Source organism: Plecotus auritus, assembly GCF_963455305.1.
Source record: "Plecotus auritus genome assembly, chromosome: 9".
In the NCBI taxonomy this organism is placed as follows: domain Eukaryota; kingdom Metazoa; phylum Chordata; class Mammalia; order Chiroptera; family Vespertilionidae; genus Plecotus; species Plecotus auritus.
The window spans coordinates 11,254,318-11,271,411 of record NC_137783.1 but is presented as its reverse complement, the minus strand read 5'-3'; positions in this window follow the sequence as shown (position 1 = coordinate 11,271,411).

The window sequence follows — 17,094 nt, the reverse complement described above, 5'->3', positions numbered from 1 at the left end:
AATGGAAAATGGCTACTGTAGCAAAGAAGGGAAATGCAGGTCTCTGGGTGAGAAGACATTCACTATGCGTTTGTCAGAAAGATTTCAGATCCTTTCAGAAGTTGCATGGGAAAGCAGAGAGAGGGGCGGGGCGGGGGGGGGAGACAGAGAATATATCTGGCCCCATCACTTAATGGCTGTGCAAGTTGGAGCAATTTATTTGCTGAGCTTCCGTGTTCTGCCTTGCAGAGTTGTGAAAATTATAAATAATATCTCTAAACCCTTAGAGGCAATTCTATCGTAGATAGAGAATGAATGATATCGTCTCTGCTTTCACAGATCTTAGAATCTCGCTGGGAGATGAGATCAGACAGTTAGCAGAAGCAGAGTATGATTGGACCCTTGGACACCAGTTTACTGAGCCTCTACTACGCCCCAGGCACTGGAACGAAAGTGCCTGCCAGAGGCACCCTCAGGGGGAATCCCTCTTCTCTACTACCTTCGTATGAATCTCCTTTATTTCCTCCCTCCCTCCCTCCCGCCAGCCTTCCCTCCCTTTCTTTTCTGCCTCTGTCTTCTCTCTCCCTCCTTTTCTCTTCTTCTCACCCATATCCTTTCTTTCCTTTCTCTTTCCCTTTTAAAAAACATATTTCAGAGAGGAAGGGAGAGGGAGAGAGATTGAGAGAAACATGAATGATGAGAGAGAATCATTGACCAAAGGCCTCCTGCACACCCCACACTGGGGATCAAGCCTACAACCCGGGCATGTGCTCTGTCCAGGTATTGAACCATGACCTCCTGGTTCACAGGTCAATGCTCAACCACTGAGCCACACTGGCTGGGCTCTTTCCTTTCTCTCTAAATCTGTTTTCCACTTCTTCCCTGCCAGTGCCACAGGCTTCCCACCAGTGACATTACTTGACCCTTGAGGAACCACGGGTCTAGGTGATCTTAGGCCTTGTAGATCCCACCCATCTTTCAGCGTAAACTGGGGGCAGGCTTCTTCCACCCCCAGGGCACTTGGATGGATGGAGGAGCATTAGAACCTCTGAGCTCATCAACTATCTCTCAGAAGGTACTTTGCTAACAGTGGTATGCCGGAGGCAGCTGCTACTGGCCTGTAAGAGCTGCTTATTAAGTGTTCAGGAATTTTGCAAGGAGTTTGATTTCACACTGGTAGTTTGACATGGGTCGAGGTGGGAGTATTTGCACTACAGAAATTGGCAAACACCGCAAATCAGGGATTTTCTTTCTTCTCAGAGAGCCGCTTGTTAAACATTTACCAGCACCCTATTGTATAACATGTGGGTAACATAGGAGGGATGGATTTGCACAGAGACATACCCTGCCTTCCGGGGGCTACATAGCGGCCTTGATGATGATCATGTACAGAATGTCAGCGACTTAAGTCAGGAAATCAATTTTAAGTTCCAGCGGAGTGACCCAGGGCAGGTCACTTTCCTTCTCTGGAGCGCAGTTTCCTGTCTGCTAAAAGGGGACTTCAGTAACACCTCCTGCCCTTACTCACTGGGTAGGTGACTCACCAGAAATGATACCGAACAAAGGAGCCCTTGCGATCTATACTGGGCTGTTCTAAGCCTCCTTAGAAACATCCGGAGAGTGTGAGACTCTTCTCCCAAGTGCCACCAAGAAGTGATTAACCACACACAGGACGTCGAGACAAACAGCAACCAGTTTTATCTCCCCTGGGTGGCTGTCAGCGGCTGGACACCATGGCCCCGGCCCTGGCCGCTGGTTCTTCGTCCTCCTCACAGAGCGTAACTGAGCAGAGGAGGAAGGAAGAGGGCTGGGGGACCTGCGGTGATCCACCCACGAGAGTTGTGCTCATGGACCAGGGCAGAGAAAGTTCTGTCCTCTCTGGTCCTCTGTGAGGAGGCTGTGGGATTTGTGCAGCTACTTGAATGCTTGAGTGGGATGTCCCTGACAGATGACGAGGAATGGCTACTTTGAATACATGTCTTGCTTTGGGATCTTTTTAAAATGCTGATCTAAAGAGTGGGGCAAGAGTGATTCCCTTTAGCCCTGGCCAGTGTGGCTCAGTTAGTTGAGCATCCTCCCGTGCACCAAAAGGTCACTGGTTCTGTTCCCGGTCAGGGCACATGCCCAGGTTGGGGTGCGTGTGGGAGGTGGCCAATCGATGTTTCCCTCTGCCTCTCCCTTCCTCTCTCTCTAAAAATCAATGAAAAAGAAAATATAGGTGTTTTTTTAAAAAGAGTGATTCCACTAGTCTAGCATCATCTTTAAGGTCACACAGTCAACCTCTGACCCCAGTCACCTTCTTCCAGCCCCCAACCTGAACTCTCCCAGTTACCAGTGAATGTTACCAGTGAATGCCTCAGGCCAAGGCATTTACATTTGGAACCACGCACTCTGCAGTTTAATTATAGGAAAGTACTTATGTCTTTTTCTCTAATGATTTAACAATCTGTCTTCCCCACTAAATTGTACACCCTCCAGGGCATGGAATACTGTCAACTGAATCCTTTCTCCTGAGCCTCTCAGTGCCCTGTGAGTGCTCAGAGCGTCCTAAGAGCTGCCGCGGACTGCGTGCTTGCAGGGAGGGGACCCTGCTTTGCACTTAGAATTAAAAAAAAAAAAATTTAAATCCTCACCCTAGGATATATTTTTAAAATAGGTTGTTATTTATTTTAGAGAGAGAGAAAGAGAGAGGGAGAGAGAGATAGAAACATCGATGAGAGGGAAACATCATCTATCGGCTGCCTCCTGCACACCTCCATGGGGGATGGAGCCCGCCCCCTGGCAGTGCCCTGACTGGGAATGGAACCGGCGACCTCTTGGTGCATGGGATGATGTTCAACCACTGAGCCACCCGGCCAGGGCCCGCTTTGCACGTTGGACGCAGCATTTACAGGGCGCTCAGAAGGCAGCCGACCTGATTTTGCTGGCTGGTCTCTGCAGCGACCAGAGGCGGGAGGTGTGAGCAGGTCCTTTCTGCAGCCAAGGAAACTGAGGCCCAGAGCGGCCCCAAAGCATGAAGTAAGCCAGAATTCAAGCTTTGGTCTTTTTAACAACCCACGCTCTTCACTACCTATTACTTCTATTACGCAAAACGAAGTAAAGCTGTGAGTTTAATGAGTAGGACCGTGGCGTTTTCCCAACTTAGCCAACCGAGAAAGCAGGCAGGTGCGGACAGTTAGGATGAACTACAAAGAGCTGCTGGGGCCGGAAGTCAGGGCCCAAGGTGCGGGGGCCTTGCTCGGGGGAAGAGCCCCCGGTGAGCAGGCGGCCGTCTGGAGGAGGCTTAGGCTCTGCCGGCCGCTGTGTCCTGGCGGGTAGGTTGGCCCTGACACCAGTGAGACTTGGTGCAAACCTTGATTTTGGATCTTTTGTCCCTTCTTTCTTCCCTTCTGCTCTTCCGCATGGAGAGCCCAGGGTGGTTTTGATTTTCTGTTTTTTCACTTTCTCTCCTGCACTGTGTGATTGTGGCAGAATGTTCCGGAACATCCGGTCAGAGAGCACTGGGTGTGCTCCAAGGCCTGAGTACAAGGAGGTAGCCCTGGCCTCTGAAGGGTTAAAAGGAGCTGGGACTGGGGGTGCGGGGCGGGGGGGCTGGGCCAGTCCCTAGGGCAGCCCCTGAGGCTCTGAGCACAGAGAGGACAGCAGGGTCTGGTGGATGTTGAAAACCCAGCAGGACCAGAGCTGAGATGAGGGTCAAAGACTGCATCAAGGTGTCATGTCTCCCCAGGACACCCAGACCAGTCCTGGTGACTCAGTGTCTCCCTCTGCTCCTCCTGGCACCCCCACTCCTCAGGCCCCCCAACTCTTCGCTCAGAGCTCAGTTGATTTCAGGGAAATAAGGAATAGTTTCAGTATAAGTATGTCTCAAATATTTCATGGGACATAAACTTGCTTTAGAAATCTATTTATTGTTTATCTAAAATTCAAATTTAATTGGGTATGCTGGTTTTATTGTAGTTTTTGTTGTTGTTGTTGCTAAATCTGGCAATCTTAGGTCTTATCTCAGTTAATCTCACAGTAACTGTACCAGTAGTTGCTACTAATAGTCTCATTTTACAGAAGGGAAAACTTAGTACAGAGTTTACAGACAACAGAGCCAGGATTGGAGCTTGGTGTGTGCAGTGTATGTGCGTGTATGTGCGTGTACGTGTGCATGTGTGTGTGTGCATGTGGTGAGGGTTCTGATTTCAAAGACCAAGGGAGGACCTCACCTTAGCCAGAGGACCTCAAGGGAGGCTATGTCCCCTAATTAAGCTTGAGGACTCTGAGGTCAGCCTGAAGTAACAAAACCGCTCTCTGCCTTAGTTTCCTCATCTGAAAATAGTTTCCACGGAGTCTGCCTCATAGACCCGAGAATTGAAAGAGTTCATACATGTCAAGGACTAAGATAGATGTTAACTCAGATCGCCTTTTTAAAACAAGGTGATGATTTTAGAATCCTCACAGCATCCCAGGGAGGGAGGGTTGGCAGGCATGGCCCTCAGATTTCTGTTTTGTTTTTAATCCTCACCTGAGGATATTGATTTTTAGAGAGAGTGGAAGAGAGAGGGAAAGACAGAGAGGAACACATCAATTGGTTGCCTCCGACCAGGGCCAGGGCCAGAAGAGCCTGCAACCGAGGTACGTGCCCTCGATTGGAATCGAACTCAGGACCCTTGGGTTCACAGGCCGACACTCTACCCACTGAGCCAAACCAGCTAGGGCAGGCCCTCAGATTTCTTAGGCACGGGGCACAGAGCAGCTAAGTTGTATTTACAGAGGTTTGGGCTACAGCTTGGATTAGAACCCCAGTGTACTACTTCCTGGTCCAATTCCCATCTCCCTGTAAAACCACCAGCAGCCAATATCTTTGGGGGGCCAGATGAAAAGGTACAAAAACATTGAAAACCATCATAGGAGTCCCCTCCTTAGTGAGGAGAAACAGGCCATGATTTTTCTGTCTCACATTTTCCCCTTGGGGGTGGGCTGCGCATGTGTGCACCCACAGAACTAAAATTCAGAGTCAAAGATGAAGCGACTTGTTGGGCTCAGAAACAACCAATCAGAATGGACCTTGGGTCCAGTGCTGGAGCAGAGACCCCTCCCCATAAGCCAGGCATTTAACGCTGTAATGACTAGATACGTAGGAAGCCTGGAGGAGTGGGGGTCCAGGGTGAAGGGCAGGGGACAGTGGGGGATCTTTGGAGAGCTTGGGGCAGTGGCTCTTCGCCAACCTGGACAGACATATTTCAATATTTTAACAGCCAGCACACTCATAGCCATATGTGCTGGTGAAGCTCCGACTCATATATCAGGGTGTTCACCTAACAAGTGGTCTCCACCCACTAAAGAAAGAAAGGTGGAGGGATGGTGCGTGTGAGCCATGCGTGGCTGAATACCCTGTAAACTGCGGAGCCGTGCAGGAATCCTAACTGCTGCAATTAAACAGTCAGCTGTGCAGGCGCCAGTCCCTGCCCATCCTGAGGTCCTTGTCATCAAGGTCCCATAAAACAGCATTAGCTCACCTTATTGTGATTTCAACAAATCTAGGATAACCGTGCCAGGCCGCCTCAAACAGGAAGGATGATTGTGGAAGGCTTTTAGAAAGAACCCTAGACAGGACTTCAGGGCTTCGATGTTAGTTTTGTCCCTGACTCTGAGACCGTAGGCGAGCCATTTCCTGGTTTGGGCTTGTAGGATGAAAGAACCAGGCAGAATAGTAGTTAGCCTTGGCTCTTGTGATTGCAAATGACAAACAACCAACTCAGACAGGCTTCAGCCCCAGACTGGCTTTCTGGGCTCACATAACTGAAAAATTCAGAGAGAAAGTTGGCTTCAGGTACAGCTGAGTCCAGGGGCTCAGACAGAACACCTCTGATTTAGTTTTTCCCCTCAGACTTTCCTACTTAGACATGCTCATTCTCTGTGGTGACTCCACTAGCTCCAGCCTGACATCCTTACAGCCAGCAGTTCCATCACAGATAGACCTTCTCTATCCCAATAGCTTCCCTCCCTCCCGCCCCCAAATCCTCAGTGGACTGATGTGAGTTTGTGTATATCCTACATAGACTAGAGTCAGAGGGCCAGGATATGCCCATTGGCAAGGCCTTGGAGCCTGGGGATAGGCTCGCCTTATCCAGAGGCCTAAGGGTGCAAGGATGTTGGTTTCCCCAAAATAAAATCAGGGTCCTGAGAGCAAAAGGAGGGAGCAGGGATGCTGGGAAGGCATGACTCACAGGTGTTCACTACCGATGGCTCTCAAGCGATGTCCCATTCTACACTGAGTGGCCAGATTATTATGTGTTCAAAGATCATAATAATCTGGCCACTCAGTGTACATATTAGAGGCCCGGTGCATGAATTCGTGCATGGGTGGGGTCCGGGCAGCCTGGCCAGGGGGAGGGGACATGGGCGGTTGGCCGGACTACCTGCTGGTCGAACTCCTGGTCGAGGGGACAATTTGCATATTAGCCTTTTATTATATAGGATATACACTGAGTGGCCAGATTATTATGCGTTCAGAGATCATAATAATCTGGCCACTCGGTGTACATGTGTGATGGTAGCCGAGCAAGTTTCCTGCTCTCGGTCCTTCGGTAGCTTACCAAGAGCAGGAGACGGGGGAGAAGGTAGTTCTTTCTTTCTGGCTCCTTACTCTTCCTATCCTACCCACTTTATCCCTGTCATGTGACCCCTTGGGAAGGGAGAAAAGGAAAAAATAAAAAGTCAAAAGCCACTCTTCCATGGCACTTATGGAAGACATTCTGGATGATCTTTCCTGAAAAGTGGGTCTCCGCGCAGGCAACTGCCGTACTGATCATTGCAAACGGGGGTGGCCTGCCCTCAGAACCCCCTGCCATCTGAGCGGCCACATTGTCACTCAGACAGCAATGATCAGCTGTCTCCTTTCCCACAGCATGCACTCCGAAGGGCCTCTGGGCCTTCAACCAAGCTCAGAGCTGAGCTCTGCTGTCAGGGCTGCCCATAACCAGGTCCAAACACCAAATCGTGGGTAAGCTCGTTTAAGTGCAACCTGTGAGCAACAGTAGAAGGAAAATGTTAATAGAGGGCAGTCCACAGAAGGGAGGTGAAATACTTTCCTACTTCTCAGCTAACCCAGAAACTTCCCTGAATTCTCATTAAAAAAAAAAAAAAAAGTTCTCTGTAATCTGATGTTTTACCTCGTTAAATGCTGCCATTTGAGAAACAAGAAAAGGACTGAGATGAACACTGGCACCTGGTTCCGGTCACTGAGCTGTTAGTCTGTGTCTGGAGTGCCCGCTTCCCCTGTCTGAGGGCTCACAGCGGGACAGGGGACTGACTGGGCCGGGTTCGAGATTTCCTCTCTCAGCCTCGATCCACAAAGCCCATTGTGGTCCCTGCCTCCATAACTCTCACTGTTCCAACTGCCCTGCTTTGGGGGAACATGGTGCCATTTTTGAAACCTAATTAAAAGATTGAAAAATCCAGAGGCAGTCAGAAAATGTATTTTTTTAAGTTGATCTTAGAGAGAGGAATGGAGGGAGGGAGGAAGAGAGAGAGAGAGAGAGAGAGAGAGAGAGAGAGAGAAAGAGAGAGAGAGATTCATTGTTCCACTGATTTATGCATTCATTGGTTGATTCTTGTATGTGCCCTGAGGATTGAACCTGCATCCTTGGCATATTAGGATGATGCTCTAACCAACTAAGCTACCCAGGCTGGGCTGGCAACTCTTTGAAAAGTAGTTCCCTTTTTTCTGTCCCTGCCTCATTTTCCTCTTTGTTTTCTGTACATCTATTATTTTCTCCTACATTTAATTTCATTCCCTTCTTCAGTAGCCGTACGGAGATTTTTAATAAGAAAAGATGGACCAATTTAGAAAACTAATCATGTAATACGCCAGGAACCATTGAATTGTACCTTTTAAATGGAGAATTGTATGACATCGTAGTTCTATCTCAATAAGCTTTTTTTTTAAGGGGGGGAGGGGTAGAAACTACAACCTGATTGAATGGAGTCTGAAGCTGCATTTACATAGAGAAGACTGAGGAATCACTAACCACCCACATTTGCAGAGTGGATATTGGCTGGTTCAACTTGGAGCAACACCTGTTCTTCTTCCTCCCTCCCAAAGGCCAAGATGGCAGATGAGTTTGTGGTTATGACCAAAATGGGAGCGAGTGTGTGCGTACAGAGTATATTTCTGCGGGTGGCAATTTTCCACCACTACATGAAGTCCTACTTCCTAAGTATCTGGAACCCGAGAGGTTAAATTCGAGTAACAGTGGCTTCCCTTTCTCAGAACTAGCTGGTTAAAAGGGGCATGACTCAGATTTGTCGGGGACAATTGGCTTTTATTTATCTTCTTTTCCTCATTGACATCACTTCCTCCTCCTTTCCATTTCTTGGAGGTGACCACATGAGCACAGCAATTCACAGGGAAGTTGTACAGAGTCTCTGTTTGGCTGCATGGGCCATCCTCAGGGAGAAGTCTCGGGGCTCCCTCATGCTACCCCAGGCCTTCACACACCACCTGCCCCGACTCACACACTCTCAGCCTTGTATAGGAAATTTGCCACTTTATGGCCTCGCATAAAAGTGCCATTCTGAATAAACACAAAAGCGATCAAATGTGCTTGAGTTGTTGGTCTTAAATATCAGTCATGCTTCATCGCAGGCATGCAGGACCTTGGTTGATATTGTCCTATAAAGAGCGAGGGCCTTAGGGGCATCTTAATGAGGTGATAACGAGGAAAATAATGTTCTGGTTTGGGGGGGCCTGGTATTCACTATATGTTCTAAGTGGGTTTAATCTTACATTGGGCTCCTTGCTGTACAGTATTAAGAAAGAGGAAGGAGACTTGGGCAGGTAACTCAGTTAGTTAGAGTATCGTCCTGATACGCCAAGGTTACAGGTTCAATCCCTAGTCAGGGCTCATACAAGAATCAACCAATGAGTGCATAAGTGGACCAACATAGATGTTTCTCTCTGTCTTTCTCATCAGTAAATAAAAATTAAAAAACAAAACAAAACCCTGGCCAGTGTGGCTCAGGTGGTTGGTGTGTTTTCCCGTGCACCAAAAGGTCAAAGGTTTGATTCCCAGTCAGGGCACATACCCAGATTGTGGGTTGAATCCCTGGTCGGAGCAAGTGCATGAGGCAATCAATCAGTGTTTCCCTCTCACATTGATGTTTCTCCCCCTCTCCCTTCCCTCTCTCTCTAGAATCAATGAAAAACATATCCTCAGGTGAGGATTTAAAAAAATAAAAAGAAAGAAAGAAGGCCCTAGCCAGTTTGGCTCAGTGGATAGTCAGTCTGCAGACTGAAGGGTCCCGTCCCAGATTCAATTCCAGTCAAGGGCACATACCTAGGTTGCAGGCTTGATCCCTGGCCCTGATCTAGGGGTGTGTGAGTGACAACCAATCAATGTGTCTGTCACATTGGTGTTTCCCTCTCTGTCTCTCCCCCTCCCTTCCACTCTCTTGAAAAATCAATGGAAAATTATCTCCAGGTGAGGATTAACAAAAAAAAAAAAGAAAAAGAGGAGAGGAAATGAAGATGGTATTGAGGTAGGGATGTGTGTGCACACGCATGCAGTATTTTGATTTTCGTTTCTTAATCTGCTTTTTATTGCTCTTGAAGACCTGCCCATAACATCGAGTAGGCTTTTCTGTTTACTCAGATCACCACATCCTACAGCAATGGCTCCAAGGAGCTTCCTTCTCCAATACCCAGAGTCTTCATGTTCCCTTCCACCGCATTCATGCTGCCTTCCTTTCTGTATTATGCTGCTGCTGTTTTTGCTTTGTTTCCTAAGATACTCTTCGTTACTCTTGAAGACCTGCCATTATTTAAAACCCTTTTCTCTTTATGTGATCCATTGTGGGGCAACAGGGCGAGGGAGCTTCCTACTCTGCCATACAGATGGTCTTTATTCTCTCTTCCTGGCTCTTTCTTTTCAGACACTTGGAATAACCAGATAGTTGAGAAAGCTCTTTTAAATGAGTGATTTAACCTCTTGCGGCGGGGGGGGGGGGGGAAAGGTTGTCTAGAAACCAAGGTGGCATTGTTGTTATATTGAATAAGAACAACATATGAGTTAAATCATTCATTCATTTGTAACTTAAATATTCTCCTGGGGGCTTCTGAAGCCTTATTTATGCCAAAAATAATGTTTGATCTGATTCTACACCCATTTTACTAACAGGATTCGAGAATCCTTTTTTTTTTTTTTTCGTGATTCTCCTATTCTAAGAATTCCAAAATTTTCTTAGTCATGCCCACGAATCAGTCCTCATTTTTGCTCCCTTGCTGCCATTCTGTTAATTCAGTCCACAATCAATCATCCATTTATCTACCACCCACCCATCCAACCATCCACCCACCCACCCATCCATCCACCCATCCATCCATCCACCCATCCACCTACCCACCCACCCACCCACCCACCCACCCACCCATCCATCCATCCACTCATCCATCCATCCATCCATCCATCCATCCATCCATCCAACAAATATTTATTGAACACTTATGAGCTAGGTACTCAGCTTGGTGACTTTCTAAGGATGCAGGGGTGAGTTTGGATATCTGTCCTCTGGGAAAGATGTAGTCTTGTGAGGAATATAGACAAATTAAAAGCACAAATAAGGGGAAGCTGACCAGAGGGGCTCAGAAAGTTCCCCTAAGGAAACACCATTTAAGCCCAAACATAAAGCATAAAAAGGAGGAAGGAGGGGAATGGGACATTTTTTAGATTAAAAAAAAAAAATCCACAAGAGTAACTGCTACTCCTACGGAGTAAAGGAATTTATCTTACAGAATCATGAGCCCCTTAAGTAATGATGGATTTTCATGTAATAAGAACTTGGATTTAGAGACAAACAGATCTTAGTAACTTAGAACAACTTGCTTAAACTTTCCTGGGCCCAGTTGTCTCATTTGTAATAAGAGCAAGATAATTCCTGGTTTACAGCGTTGTTGGAATAATTAGAAGTGTTATAGGCAAATCCCCAAACATATAAGCAGCTTTCACAAATGGTAGATTTTATTACTATGAAAAGCACAAAAACATATCATGATTCTTAAGGGTGGAGGTAGGGGTGGGTGGGCACTCCTGGGAAGCTTTAAGAGGGGAAAAAAAAAAGTAAGAACAAATAAACAAACACACCCAGACTCCATCCCAGGAGACTGTGAGTCACTAGGTCTGGGCTGGGTTCTGCATCTGGAGTTTTCTAAGAGCTCCGTAGGTGATTCTGCTATTAGCCATGATTGTGAATTGCTGCCTGTTTTCCTGTCTATAGCTGCCACTGGAAGTCCATTAAAACCACAACTGAGAACCTGGTAACCATGATTTACAGTGACTGTTCAACAGAGTTGGAATAGCACGCTGATGACCAGTAACCATCCTCCTGGGTAATTGAGAAGGGACTTAGGAACCAGTGAGCGTGCAAAGGTAGAATTTCTCAGGCTCTTAGGAATGATGTCTGTAAAAATGTCTGGCTTGAGTCAGAGTGGAACTCGCTGTCATATTTCTCCTGACTGACTACCATAACCCTTTGGTAATTGATCTAGTAAATTAGTAACTCATCTCATAACAGTAGCTTAAACTTTCTAGAGTTTATGGTTGCTTGCTGAAAACAGACATCTGGCAGGAAGAAGAATTTCCAGCATGACTAGTAAAGAAGAATCCAGACAGGCATTTGCTCATGAAAAGTCTCAATATTTTAATCCATGTTCTGAAATTTCAGTTATTCAGGGTGAAATTCTTCAGGGTATGTTTGCACATGTCCCCCTGATGCAGGGTGTCCTGGCTGTTTGTGTCTTCTTTCATCCCTGGAAGACAATACCATTCCATATGGCTGAAGTTTGGATTTGCCGGGAGCGTGGGGTGGCCACTACCTACAAAATGCTGGAGAAGTCTCAGAAATGAGCAAGCTTTGATCTTCAGAGGTGGCCTTGTTTCTCTGGAGATAGAATAAGAGGAGACAAAATATTCTTGATTTGGCTTGAATCAATCAAGAAAAGAATAAGCCTAATATCCAACTCTGTCCAAATACGGTTCCAGGAACCTGCTTGAGAATCGCCTGGGGAGGAAGGGGGACTCAGGAGACAGGCGGGTTCCTGGGCACATCCCTGCCTCGCTGAATCTGAATTTCTGGGGTTGAGGACCAAAGCCCCCAGAGATTTTTATAGTCACAACCACTTTAGGAGACGGTGAGAAATCTCTCTTTAGTATACTCTTAGTTTGGTACATTTCATTTTGGTATATTTTTACATTTAGATTTTAAAAAATGTATGCGTTAAGGGCACGAGACCTAGTGTTGTCCATTTCTGCTCCCTGTCCTGTGCTAGTTCCCATAGAAAAGTCCCATTTACATTTTGGACTTCAGTTTCCTTTTCCATAAATGGCACTAATACGTATCACAGTTAAAAAGGGAGTTATAATTCCTGTCCTCCTTACCTTAAAGACCAAGTGAGAAGATGGGTTTGAAAATACTTTAAAAACTAAACATACACAGTTCTAGCATTACAGCCATTTTCCATAGAAAGGATCTGTATTTGAGATGCCCAGCTAACATTTTTCCTGGCCAAATACTAAACAGACTCCTTAATCTGGCTGTTTTTGCTTTTATTCAAAGGGAGAAGGATATTTCCATGCACAAAGAGCCATCTAGCCCTAAGCATCAATAAGATGGCTCAGATGTTGCAAAGAAACAGACACGGATCACTAAAGACCTTCACATATCAATCCAGGATTGCGTAATTCACATCTAGCGCGCCTACCGAGGAGCAGGGGTGGGCGACTGACTGTTTCCCAAGCCTATTATGTTATCCACATCCAGGAAGCTGCGTAAGCCAGAGCTTTCTCAAATCAAAGCAACGTCCACTATCTTTGACTGCTTGCCTGCTGAGATTTTTTTTTTCCTTCTGGCAAATAAATATCTGGCTGTAGAACAAGCCAACTTGATGCATTTTGTGACAGATTTTTCCTAATATTCTAATCTCTCAGGCCCCAGACATGAGTCCTCAATAGAGGTAGAAAGATTTTGTCTAACATTTCATTGATATAGTAAGAACCCTCTATTATCCGCCTTCAATTTCCCATCGGAGGCACCGGCCTAAGAAAGGAGACCATCTCTCTCACAAGCTGTATTCCTTGACATTTTTGGAAGTTACCAGGAGATTGATGGAGACTGAGCAATGCACTCAATAGTCCTGTGTACAGCTGCTCACGTTTAGTCACTTGAGATCTCTTCAATACTAGTTCTCTGGCATATTCCTACAGGTGCCTGTCCAATCTCTTGCTTTGAATAGATCTGTTTTCCAAGCCTAGGGGACACAACCAGGGATGACAACTCTTAAAAGCTCCTACCCAGGCCTGGCAGAAAACAGGCTGGTAGGGATGGACGGACGAGAAAGGGAAGGGGGACCTGTGGCGTAGACTCTTTTTTAATATATATATATATTTTATTGATTTCGGAGAGGAAGGGAGAGGGAGAGAAAGAAACATCAATGATGAGAGAGAATCATTGATCAGCTGCCTCCTGCATGTGCCCTGAACAGGAGCAAACCATGATCTGGTTCATATCTCGACGCTCAACCATAGACTCTCTTTGGAGGATGAAATGATTGACTGTACTCCATCGAGGCCTCACATTCATTCTGCTCATTCACTCGGCCATTCAGTTCATTCATTCATTCATAGAAGAGGGGGCTCTGTGTTTTTCTCTGTGAAAGTTGCTTAGCTCACTTCCGTGCTCAGGATCTGTAGCCATAGTGTTTACAAGCTGGAGGGTGTTCCTCTTGCTTTGTTTGGGAGAACAAAGGAATATAACACAACAGGGGAAGAAAATCCCATTCCACCTGGCTTCTCCTTAAATGGGCTCCTACCCCATTTTGAGGCAGATGGGGCAGTCAGAGCCCCTAACCATTGGCGTGGAAAGGAAAACCGTGGGGTCACTTGATCCAACTCTCAGAGCTGCTTCTACCAGGAACTAGAGGTGCCTTCCAGAGATTTAACCCTTTTGTTCATAAGTACAGGGTGCAAGGTTTTCAAGGCACTGAGAGGCCACATTATATGGACTTGAAAAAGATGATGATGCGATGACGATGACGATGATGTGATGACTATAAATAGCTCCCGTTTATTGAGCATTTCCCACGTCGTAGGCACTACGTGCATTACATGTGTGATTTCATTGCCTCCTCACAACAACCATGTGAAGCAGATACAATTGTCCCCATTTTACAGTTAAGGAAACTGAGGATCAGAAAAGTTAACAGTCTCGTTCGAAGTCATACCACTAGTAGGTGATAGAGCCGGCCAGTGTCTATTTCTCTTCTCTGTTCCTTTGGTCCACAGGGATGATAAAATAAACTGTGCTTCCCTCTACTTACCACCCCACGCGGCTCCTACTCTGAGTTCTTCTGTGTTAGGTTATCTGGGAGTTTTCTGTGCGGCATAGATGCTCCCTCTGGACTGTTAGACTTCGTTGGTCCCGGAAGTCCTCTCATTTCAGGTACTCACTGATGAAAGGGGACAAAGAAAACATGAGCTTGAGGATTCTTATGCCCAAGTCTGGAGGATTCCCAAGGACCAGCTAACTCTGAGCCCTGAACACCCAAGGACACAAGACCCAGTGGGGCAATTACAGGCAGTGATCGGCATGAACAAAAGAGCAGATAAGGACGAAAGAGGACGCAGGAAGGAAACCCATGAGCGCCAAGGAGAAAGCAGAGGTTGTCCTAAGAACCAGCACTACCTCTTTTCAAATTCTTTAGTGGTGACCAAGTTGTGCTCTTTCAGAGAGGGAGGTGCCGTCAGAGCCCAGTCTGCTGAACCAGGCTGGGGACAGGGATGAGAAATCCTGCCATGTTGAAAAATGTTTAATCCTCACGCAAGGATATTTTTCTATTGATTTTTACAGAGAGTAGAAGAGAGAGGAAGAGACAGAGAGAAACATCCATGTAAGAGTAGAAGAGAGAGGAAGAGACAGAGAGAAACATCGATGTAAGACAAGCATGTCAAACTCGCAGCCCACATGCAGTCCACAACTGATATTTTTGCGACTCAGCCAATATAACGGGATGTAAGAAACGTTTTAATAAAAATGTTGTGACTTAATTTTTACAATATCCTGTTATACATAATTAATAACGAACTACAACGTTCGCTAATGACTGATTACTATGTGTTGCATTCATTTCCCTTACGTGCCTAACGCGCAGGCGCACCATTACTCTCCACTAATACCAGCAGCGAATATTTTATCAGCCGATGGCCACGTCATTAGTCTTGTACTGACTTGTTGGGTGTGTGCAACAGGAAATATTTAGCTTTCGGAGAACAAGGGCAATAGGTTTATTTGTGTTACGCTTATTAATTCAGTGTCTGGTAAGTTAATGTTCAAGAAAAATATTAACTTTTATTAAAATGTTCTATTATGTTATGTTAATGATGACTCATTTATTTCAGCCCTTTGTATTCAGCATGTCTCTACCAACATAAACCTACGTTTCTATGAAAATTGAAGCTTTTGTTTTTTTGCGGCCCACATAAACTTAAAGCTTGTTTATTTGGCCCGTGTTAGCCTTTGAGTTTGACATGCTTAATGTAAGAGAAACACATCAATTGGGTGCTCCTGCATGAGCCCTGACCAGGGCCTGGGCTGGGGAGGAGCCTGCAACCGAGGTACATGCCCTTGACCAGAATCAAACCCAGGACCCTTCGGTTCGCAGGCCGACCCTCTAGCCACTGAACTAAACCAGCTAGGGCTAAAAAAAAAAACACAACAAAACACACAACTGATGAGTTTTTTTTTTTTTTTTAAATATATTTTATTGATATTTTACAGAGAGGAAGGGAGAGGGATAGAGAGCTAGAAACATCGATGAGAGAGAAACATCGATCAGTTGCCTCCTGCACACCTCCCACTGGGGATGTGCCCGCAACCAAGGTACATGCCCTTGACCGGAATCGAACCCGGGACCGTTCAGTCCGCAGGCTGATGCTCTATCCACTGAGCCAAACCGGTTTCGGCACAACTGATGAGTTTTTAGGGAGTTGTGGAACATGGGTGGAACATGGCACAACTCTGGAATGAATGCCTTACTTTTTGTAAGAAAACAGTGTCTACCTCGATATTTTCCATGGTGTCTCTGTTAACGAGTTGCATGTAAGACTCCGTGTTCCATCCTGTTTGAAGGAGAATGCAGTGTTTGCAGACTCAGTACCGGGGACGGAGCAGACTCTCACTAACCGGGTGTGGTGTAACTGACAGCACTCCCACGTGGAAGGCCGTGAGCTCGGCAGAAGACAGAGCGGCCCTGGAGGACACAGGCGTGCCAGCGGGCAGGCAGCGTAGCACAAAACGCCCCGCCACATAGTGGTGTGAAGTGATGACAGTATTTCTTTTGCTCACAATTAGGCAGTTTGGGCAGGGCCTGGTGGGGCAGCTCGTCTCTGCTCCACTTTACATTAGCTGCAGCAGCGCAACGACGTGGCTGGAACCATCCGAAGGCTGGTTCACTCGCGTGCCTGGAGGGTGACACCCTTTGCCAGTTGGGCCTTCTGCTGGGACTTGTCCATGTGGCTGCGTGGCTGCCTCACAGCAGGGTGGCTCGGGCTCAAGGGCTCAGGTAGAAGATGTTTAGATTTAGTCTTGAAAGTCACATAGCACCTCCTCTGCTATAGGCACAGGCCCACTGAAATTCAAGGGGAGGAGACGCAGACCCCAGCTCTGGATGGATGAGTATCAGGGTCACGTCGTACGAAGAGCTGTGGGGTATCCCATATGATGCAGTCATCATTGGAAAGTACAATCGGACACACACACACACCTGCTTCCTCGGCTCACAGGGCCTTTGCACATTCGGTTTCTTCTACCTGCAGCATCCCTTCCCCTCTTTCCCTAATGAAAGGCCTACTCATCCCTCATATCCCAGCTGAGTCATCATTTTCTTCAGGGAAATCTTCCTGAGCTCCCTGAACAGGTCAGTTCCCTCTAATTTCTGATTTGTCTCACAGTTATATTTTATGTATGTGTGCATATAAATATATACAGGGTGGGCAAAAATAGGTGTACGGTTGTTCAAATGGAAAATAATACACTAATCAATACATAATATAAGAATAGCCTGGCTGATGTGGCTCA